Source organism: Papaver somniferum, chromosome 8, assembly GCF_003573695.1.
Source record: "Papaver somniferum cultivar HN1 chromosome 8, ASM357369v1, whole genome shotgun sequence".
NCBI lineage: Eukaryota > Viridiplantae > Streptophyta > Magnoliopsida > Ranunculales > Papaveraceae > Papaver > Papaver somniferum.
Genome location: NC_039365.1, coordinates 142,128,198 through 142,136,893, shown reverse-complemented (window position 1 = coordinate 142,136,893; position 8,696 = coordinate 142,128,198).

The window sequence follows — 8,696 nt, the reverse complement described above, 5'->3', positions numbered from 1 at the left end:
TTGGTCCAAGGGCCAGAATCAAGGTCAGTCTAGTAATGCTCAGGTTCCCCCAGGTTTTGGCTATACTAAGAATCCTTCAGCTCCGGCACAGTTTCAGAACCCTTCGGATAAGAAGATTATGAGTTTAGAAGAGTCTCTTACTTTGTTAGCTCGTAACACTGTGCAGTTTAAGCAATCTGTTGCTCAAGGTTTAAAAGAAAATAAGAGAATAGGTCAGGATAACTCTCAGGCTATTTCCGAGTTGAAATCCCAGGTTAGTCAGATAAATGAGTCTTTAAGAGAAAGAGGTAAGTTTCCTAGTCAGACTCAACCCAACCCTAGATGAATTAATGATATAGGTGAAAGACCATCTGATCATGTGAGTGATATTAAAACCATTAGGAGTGGTAGAGTGATAGACAACAAGGTTTCCTTGCCTGATAGTGAACATGATGTAGTTCACCCTTCTGAACCAGAAATTGAGGAGACTGATAGAGTCTCTGAGGGTCATATTGAGCTCGTCTTTGTCCCTAGAGCCCCATTCCCACAGCTGCTAGTTCCCTCTTATGCCAAGTTTCTCAAGGATATGTGTACGCTAAAGCGAAAGATTAATGTCCAGAAGAAAGCCTTTCTAGCTAGTCATGCGAGTTCTATTATTCAGAATACCACTACTCCTAAGTATAAAGACCCAGGGTCCTCTACCATTTCTTGCACAATAGGTAAATACCGTGTTGAGAAAGCATTGTTTGACTTAGGAGATAGTGTGAACTTACTACCATATCATGTGTACCTTAAGCTAGGACTTGGTGAGATGAAACCTACCCAGATGACACTTCAGTTAGCTGATAGGTCCGTTAAAATTCCTCGTGGTGTGATCGAGGATGTTCTCTTAGAGGTTGACAAGTTTATTTATCCAGTGGATTTTGTTATCCTAGATACCCAACCTGTCCCTGACCCAGAGAACCAGATACCGGTAATTTTAGGTCGCCCGTTTTTAGCTACATCCAATGCGATCATTAACTGTCGAAATGGTATTATGAAATTGTCTTTTGGAAATATGACTATTGAGCTGAACATTTTTAATATTAGTAATCTACCCTCTGAACTAGATGACTCGAATGTAGAAGAGGTGAACATGATAGGAACATTAGTCTAGGAATCATTACCAAACACTTTGTTAGAAGATCCATTATAGAAATGCCTAGCTCACTTTGGGATTGATTTTGATGATGATAATGTGATTAATGAGGTGAATGATTTTTTAGATTCAACCCCTTTGTTAGATAATAGTAATGGATGGAAACCTAAAGTCGAACCACTACCAATTTCTAAGTCTACCCTAGTTCCTTCATTAGAAGAGCCTCCTAAGTTGGACCTAAAACCATTGCCAGATTCCCTGAAATATAGGTTTTTAGGCCCATCTGAGACTTTACCTGTGATTATTTCTTCCGTCTTGGATAGTGACCAGGAAAGTAGGCTAGTAACCTTCCTTCAAAACAACAAGGAAGCTTTAGGATGGACCATAGCTGACATTAAGGGTATAAGTCCCACTGTTTGTATGCATCAGATCTATTTAGAGAGTGATACCAAACCTTCTAGGGAGATGCAACGTCGACTAAACCCTAATATGAAAGAGGTAGTTTGAAACGAGGTCCTTAAGTTGTTAGATGCAGGCATTATCTACCCCATTTCAGACAGTAAGTGGGTCAGCCCCGTTCAGGTTGTTCCCAAGAGATCCGGTATTATTGTAGTCCAGAATGATAACAATGAGTTAATCCCTACCCGAGTGACCACGGGTTGGTGTGTTTGTATTGACTATAGGAAATTGAACAAGGTCACTAGGAAGGACCACTTTCCCCTTCCCTTCATCGACCAGATGCTAGAGAGATTAGATGCATATAGTCACTACTGCTTTTTAGATGGCTACTCTGGATATAATCAGATCGTTATTTCCCCAGAAGACCAGGAGAAAACCACTTTTACCTGTCCCTTTGGTACCTTTGCGTATAGACGCATGCCTTTCGGGCTTTGTAATGCCCATACGACTTTTCAGCGTTGCATGATGAACATATTTTCTGACATGGTAGAACGGTTCTTAGAGGTCTTTATGGATGATTTTTCAGTGTTTGGTTCGTCTTTCGATGAGTGCTTGCATCATTTGTCACTAGTATTGACTAGGTGTAAGGAAAAGAATTTAGTGGTTAATTGGGAGAAATGTCACTTCATGGTTCGTTCAGGAATTTTTTTAGGGCATATCGTATCTTCTAAGGGTATAGAGGTAGATAAAGCCAAAGTTGACCTTATTAAGACTTTACAGGTCCTAAAAACCGTAAGAGATATTAGGTCATTCTTAGGGCATGCAGGTTTTTATCGTCGATTCATTAAGGATTTTAGCCTAATTTCTAGACCTCTTTGCAATTTGCTTGCAAAAGATGTTAAGTTTGTCTTTGATGATGCTTGTTTAGAGGCTTTTGAGAAGCTTAAGAATTTACTCACTACCGCCCTCATAGTCCAGGCACCCAATTGGAATCTACCCTTTGAGATCATGTGTGATGCTTCAGATTATGCTATTGGTGTTGTGCTAGGTCAGCGAGAAAACAAATTACTTCATGTGATTTACTATGCTAGCAAAACTCTGAATGATGCCCAGTTGAACTATACCACTACCGAGAAGGAACTGTTAGCCATTGTGTTTGCCTTAGACAAGTTTAGACCCTATCTCTTAGGTTCTAAGATCATCATATAAACTAATCATGCTGCTTTGAAATATCTTTTGTCTAACAAGGATACAAAACCTAGATTGATTAGGTGGATCCTTTTGTTGCAAGAGTTTTCTCCAGACATTAGAGACAAAAAGGGTGCCGAAAATGTTGTAGCAGACTACTTGTCTAGGATAGTTGTTAGTTCCCCTGATGATTCCCTTCCTATAAGGTATAGCTTTCCTGATGAACAATTGTTCTTTGTTACCCAATTACCTTGGTATGCGAATATAGTGAACTATCTTGTTACTGGTCGAATGCCCCAACATTGGGGTAAACAAGATCGTTCTAGGTTTTTAGCTGAGGTTAAGCACTTCTTTTGGGAAGATCCTTATTTGTTTAAGTATTTTCCAGACCAGATTATTAGGAGATGTATACCTGAGAGTGACCAGTCCAGTATTATTTCCTTTTGTCATGATCATGCTTGTGGGGGTCACTTTAGTGCTAAGAAAACTGCTGCTAAGATATTGCAGTGTGGATTCTATTGGCCTTCGTTGTTTAAAGACTCCCACAGTTACTGTGTGACTTGTGAACGTTGCCAGAAATTAGGAACCGTTTCCCGTAGGAACATGATGCCCTTGAACCCTATTTTAGTTGTGGAGGTCTTTGACGTGTGGGGTATTGACTTTATGGGTCCATTTCCTAATTCTTTTGGTAACTTATACATCCTTGTCGCTGTAGACTACGTCTCTAAGTAGATTGAGGTGGCTGCGTGTAAAACCAATGACCATGGGTTGTGATTGAGTTCTTGAAAAATAATATACTTACACGTTTTGGTACACCGCGAGCTATAATTAGTGATGGAGGGTCTCACTTTTGTAATGGACCTTTTAGGCTTTTGATGAGAAAATATGGTATTACACATAAGGTAGCTACCCCGTATCATCCACAGACTAGTGGTCAGGTAGAAGTTTCCAATAGGGAGATAAAACGTATATTAGAGAAAACAGTTAATCCTAATCGGAAAGACTGGTCGTCTAGGCTTACTGATTCCTTATGGGTTTACCGTACTGCGTTTAAGACCCCCATTGGAATGTCGCCTTATCGGCTTGTTTATGGAAAGGCATGTCACTTACCTGTTGAGTTAGAACATAGAGCTTATTGGGCTGTTAAGCAGCTAAATTTTTCACTCGACAAGGCAGGAGCCCATAGGAAACTCCAGCTCAATGAGTTGGAAGAGATTCGTAGAGATGCTTACGATAGTGCTAAGGAGTATAAGAACAAAATGAAACTTGTGCATGATAGAAACATCTTAAGAAAGTCATTTTCTCCATGTCAAAACGTTCTTCTGTATGATACCCGCTTGCATTTTTTCCCTGGGAAGTTACGTTCTCGGTGGACAGGTCCTTTTATTGTTCGCACTGTCTTTCCTCATGGAACTGTTGAGATCGAGACACCGGATGGTAGTAGTTCTTCGAAGGTTAACGGGTCATATATTGAAACCCTTTTTTAGAGCCCTTTCCTACAGGTGATATTGAGGTGGTCCCTCTGGAGGACCCTGTTTACCCTTGATTGACCATCGAGGCGATTGTATGTTGTATATTAGTTTTTGATTTCTCTCTTCACCCAGGTACTATCTTTCCGACTTCTCTCTTTGCTAATTCCTCATGTTACTTTACTTTTTGGTATTGCTCTTTCATTAGAAACATTGAGTATAATGTTAGATTTAAGTTTGGGGGTGGGGAAGAAACTTTTTGTTAGCTTTTAGTTGCAATAAATAAACTCCAGAGCCTAGAAATTTATGCTTATTAAGGTTGGCACTAACCAGTCTAAGTGGATGGGAACATCTTGGTTGTAGGAGTTGAGGAACCAATCTGATTAGATGGAAACATCTGAAGAGTCTATTCATAAAAGCACAAAGCTCATGTGTTAGAATTAAAAAAAAACATGGTAGTTTCGTCATATCTCGTTGAATCCTAATCCTTCTGTTTTTTACTTAAGTGATTTGGTGGGGCACACGATTCAAGTTGTTACCATTTCTAGGGTGGAATAGAGTGATTGAGATTCCAAAAAAAAAGAAAAAAAAAAGAGACCAGACCATCAGACTAACAGGAATAAATTCAATAAAGTCGACCATTGGTGCCCTTGTATATGCCAGTTGTGTTGACCTAGAGTTAGGTTTATCGACCACTGGTTCCCTTGTATATGCCAGATGTGTTGATATTAGTCAGACCAGTATCTCAGTCCATTAGGATAGGTTCATCTTGGCAGAGGCCTTCATACAGATATGGGAAACACCGTTCACTTTAACCATATCTTTATCCATCTTCTTAATCTTTCCATGTGATTGGTTGACTCCGGTTATGATGTACATAAACTATTTGAGTAGAGCTCTGTCACTTATATATGAATTTTAGTATGCTGAGTGCAAACTCGTGTACATCAATTGGAATTTCGCTCAGGGTACATCCTCCTGTAGTCAATGAGAGTATGCCAACCAAGGAGATTCTTTAGTGCCTTCCAAGGTTCTGCATAGATAGCTAGGGTCTGGAGTAAAGGTTTTGTGGGTACACCTCTGGTAAACCCTCCGGAGACAACACTCCGCCACTAGGGCTACCTAGTGGTTTAACGGCTTGCTGCACGTGCTAAGTTTAGTCATTTTTCTAGATTTGCTCGAGGACTAGCAAATAACAAGTTTGGGGGTATTTGATAGACATATTTTTGGGTCTAATTTGTCCTCAATGTTCTTTATCGTCAGTACTCGATTTCGTATTTATTTTGGTGTTTTGTGTGTTTGTAGGTATTTCTTTGGAAATAAATATTGTTGGAAAATTCGGCTCGAAAAGTTGCTCGGAGCACCCCGGAGGACAATTGTTATACGGACCCCCATTTTTGCTAAGTGTTACCCACGGCTATATGTAGCCCATTTTTTTCCACAACACCCATTTTTGTCCACAACACCCTTCTCCCTCGTTTGAATTAATTTTTTTTGGCGGGAAACTGTTCTTTTTCACCTGCAACATATTCTTCTTCGGATTTGGAGGAGCTGCAGTGAGACTCAATGGCTGAATTTGCACGGGATGACTTTACGGAGCGTAACAGGCGTGGTATAGTTGATTGTTTCGATTAGAATTGGCTGCATCGTCGGATTGAAGCTAAACAGGGCAAGTCGTGTTCACAAGGGAGACAGTCACGGGATTACAATGATTTTGGACGTGTACCGCACGCGTTGGTTGCTTCAGAAACGTGAAGGAGTTAAACAAAGATTCTATGCACGTATCCAGACGCGTGCAGGAGAAGAAAAAGGGAAGAAAATATTCCCGAGAATATTTTCTTTGTTTCCGGAGTTATGAGGATTATTTGGAGTAATAGGGTGATATTCGAAGGCCTCTGTGGGTATATATAGGCTTCTGGTATCACATTTAGGGGAACGAAGAGTTTGGTAGAGCGGAGAGCATCAACAGAAGAGAAAAAAATCGCACCAGAGAACCACAATTTCTGCTGCTTCTGAAGAACACGAAGAACAAATGACCACCAGAGGCAGTCGTTCATGCTACAATGACAACGACAGCTACACGAGGGTCGCAGAGATACAACAACAACAGTTCCTTTTTATCGTTCTTTGTAACAGTGTTTTGCAATAATTATAAACGTTGCAAACACCCGATTTTCATTATTTTCTCTCCATTTCATCTTTGTAAACAAATCTTGAGCATGAATCAATATTTTGATAAAGTTTATACAATGATGAGCTAAACCCATCCTCTGGGGCGACGGAGGAAGCTATTTCGCCAATGAAATGTGGTAATCTCTACTTTATTTAATTTATGCAATTATTATATGATTATTTGCCTTGATAAATAAATAGATAAAATGGTTTTTGTTAAACAATTTTTATTTCAATTGATGGAGCATGCTAGCCTAGGGTTTTGATGTCCCATACTTTCGGTTTACAATTGTTATTTCTAAAAAAATAAACTTTTGCAATATTAAGAATCAACTTGAATGAAGGATTTGCATGATTATAATTAGAAAATATAAATCACTTAGATATTGGTAATTCGTGGAATCCATAGCCCCAGTCTTCTTCATATTTTTCATATCAGTTTTATTTAAGTTTCCTATATTTTTTATTTAAAATTAAGTCTAAAATCTGCTTTCACAAGTCTTGAACGAATCTTATTACTACAACAACATTGAAAATCACAACATATAACGCCTTGAAAAAGGAAAACTTTGTTTTGATGACTAAGTCATCCTCTAAACCTTCTCCTGATACTCACAAGGTTTTACCACGAGTAAAGAAAAATTCCTACAAGGAAGTTCCTACTGAGAATCACTTGCAAAATGTGCATGTGAAGGATGAAGGTTTGGATCAAGGAAATCATGTCTCAATTTCACGATGTTGTTCATTTTGTAGGAAAAAAGATCACTATGTTATTCATTGTTTTGCTAAAAGGAAACAAATTTCTAATCTCCATAATTTGCTTCTTTCTACTGTCAATGGAGTAAATCGTCTGAGGACATCTACAATGAATATCTTGCCGACAGAAAACCAGAAATCTTATGATCTCTCTTCAAGAAATCATCACAGGTTGCATGTTCCTCATTACGGTATCAACGCTTGTGCCAGTAATGAAGACTTTCCCTGTGTTCATAAGAACAAGTCTGGTAAGTCTAGATCAAGAAAAAGGAAATCCTCCAAATTCCCTTTTTTGGAACCTATTTCTAGAGGTTCTAGACTCAGTCCTCAGAAAAATCCTTCAGATGGACTTTTGAAAGGGTTTATGACTAATCCGTCTGGACTATGTTATAATCATTGGAAAAAGGAAATATACAAGTAAAACGGTCAAAGAACCTATACAATCCTCTTCCCATGTTTGGTAGTGACATCACTTCTCACTCTTTTACCTAACTTTAGGTAATCTCATCCTTTAATATATCTTGAGAGGTACAAGGATGATGACTATGGGAGTCTTAATATTTGTTATCAAATCCATCCCTCTTTTGTGAACGGTCCGTGATCGTCCGTGTCATACTCTTGTGAGTTCATAGGGTTTACAAAACAAGAGTTTCATTCTCTAGTTTACAAACACATATATACTCTCTTTATTGTATTATTCCATCCCTTCAAAAAAATATGGAGAACTCTGCAAAATCTCAAGAGATAATACATCTTGATATGGAGAAAGACACTCAAGGACGTGAGTCAATTCAAGAGCTGGTTCTAAAGAAGATGCTTGAAAGAAAGGATCACAACTCCTGGATTGATGATTTTTTCAAGGATTTAACTCGTTTTCAGAACGATTCAAAGGTCGAGTTTGCGAATCTTCAACTTCAAATAAACCAACACTTAGATGGTCAGGACAGAATCCTTGCTAACCAGAATATTCTGATATGGAATCAAAAGAAGGTCATCATGGACTATATCAAGGCTAGACAGCTTGCTCGGGTTGTTGATCGAAAAGTTAGTGTTCTAACTCACGAACATGGTGTGTCTACGGTGAAGAGAGTAAAGGAAATCAGTGATATCTTCTTTGACGGATTCATTGAAAGGTATGAGGTTCTCAATGAACTATGATGTCTAGTAAATCTTCTTATGAGAATTTTATTCTCGTGTTTTTAGGAAGAATAACTAGAGTTTGGAATACCCATTATTGTGATTACACATAGCTATGTCCAACGTTTCCATCTTTATTGTTTTTAGACTTATTTGATTAAATTCTAAAAAGTTGTTTGGAAGATGATTTTTGCAGTATTAATCTTTATGGTTTTATATATTTCAAACTTGTTATGGGATATGTGTGTTTGCATCCGTGAACTATGATTGTTCCATACTTTGTCAAAAGTTAAGTCTTTCGTATGTCGATATGCATGTATTGATAAAAGAATGAATGAGCTTTTGACATTACAAAAGTTTTAAGCTTATTATGTCATTATGCAAATATTGATGGAAGATAGGATGAACTTTTGTTTACGAGGATTATGTCTATTGTATGTCATTGTGAAAATAGTAAT